The 1,578-nt window shown below is 43.4% G+C and overlaps 1 non-coding gene across 1 annotated transcript; it reads right to left on the bottom strand.

Moving 5' to 3' along the window:
* Positions 1–638: 638 nt before the first annotated feature.
* On the bottom strand, positions 639–744 carry LOC145629699 (small nucleolar RNA R71). The gene has a single exon (XR_014111854.1). It is a non-coding gene; the product is annotated as a small nucleolar RNA R71 (small nucleolar RNA).
* Between the last annotated feature and the right edge of the window lie 834 nt (positions 745–1,578).

Genomic DNA, 1,578 nt, shown 5'->3' with positions numbered 1-1,578 from the left:
TTTGTTGTATGAACAGAGGACGAACCCGCTCAAGATCTTTGATTCCCATCGTTCCAGAGCTAGAGAGGTATTTGTCCCAACTTCGAAGAGAAGCAAGAGCAAGGAGTAGAATTTCTCACACCTCGACGAGAGAAGTAAGATAATCAGAAGATACTCCACCCTCTTCACCCTCAAGTGAAGAATTAGATAGCCATAACTCATCATCGAGTCCGGAAATCAACCCTTTCTCAACCTATAAGTTCGAGAGTGAAGAAGGTCCTAAAATGGGAGAGAATACGCCTTTCAGTCGTCTTGGGGCTCCCGAATCCTTTAGAGCACAAGGTGGGATCCTAACTCCTATTTCTCAAGACAACAATTTCGAGATCAAGCCTAATTTGATTGCTTTGATTGAGAGGAAACAATTCTCGGGTGGAAAGTTTGAGAGTCCTCAGCACTAAAAGAGTTTGAGAAATATTGTGACACAATAAAGGCCAATGGAGTGACTCAAGAATATATTCGCCTCAAGATGTTTCTATTTTCACTAATTGGGAGAGGTCTAGAATGGCTAGAGAAGGAGGTGCCCCCTAACTCTCTCACAACATGGGACCAAGTGACTACGGCTTTCTTGAGGAGGTTTTATAACCATAGGAAGACCGCCGAGGCTCGGTCTTTGATTCAAGGTTTTTGCCAAAAGAGTGGTGAGTCTCTAAGTGCGGCATGGGAACGATACAAAGAGCTTCAACGTCAATGCCCGCACCATGGGATACCCAAGTATCAACTCATTCACCCTTTCTATGGAGGTCTCACACCTCAAGGAAGAACAAGCATAGACGCCACGGCCGGCGGTCCAATCATGAACAAAGGAGAGAGTGAAGTGGAGTGTATTATAGAGGAGGCCGCAAAGCACTATGATGATTGGTATGAAGGAGAAAGGGATACTACTTCTAGTAAGGGTGTTTATGCATTGGAGCAAGCCAACGCAATCGACAACCTCTCTACCCAAATCTCCAAAATGACCAAGAAAATGGATAAATTGATGAAAGAAAGGTCCAATCCTCATGGTAATACCTCCCCTTCAACCAAGGGAGGCAATGGTATGGATACTTCCTCCTCCTCTTCTTACAATACAATGCCCCAAGGATGCATGTTTTGTTCTTATTGTGAAACCTATGATCATGATACCTCCCATTGTGTATATGCTTGTGAAGTTCAACCCCTTCCCCATGAACATGATGATAATATGGAAAATGTCAATGCTATGAATTTTGCTCCTAGAATGGGGAATGTAGTGAACTTGAGGCCAAACTCCAATCAAATGGGGAATTAGAATCAAGGTGGAAACCGTGCGTGGTTAGAACCAAAGTGGTGGTGGTTATGATAACCAATACCATGGTGAGGGAGGCCCTTCCAATTTCAATGGAAGAGGCTACTCTAACCAAAGGGGGTAAGGTAATCAAAACCAACAACCTAATTCCCGATACCATGACCATCAAAATAAAAATTTTGGTGATCAAGGTAACGTGGTAAATAATCAACAAAGCAATGTTCCTAACAAAGGCATCGGAGGCAATAGGGGTCAATATGTTTCTAACTATGCCC

This window comes from Chenopodium album, chromosome 4, assembly GCF_948465745.1.
Source record: "Chenopodium album chromosome 4, dcCheAlbu1.1, whole genome shotgun sequence".
Taxonomy (NCBI): Eukaryota; Viridiplantae; Streptophyta; class Magnoliopsida; order Caryophyllales; family Amaranthaceae; genus Chenopodium; species Chenopodium album.
This window is presented reverse-complemented; position numbering and strand designations above follow the sequence as displayed.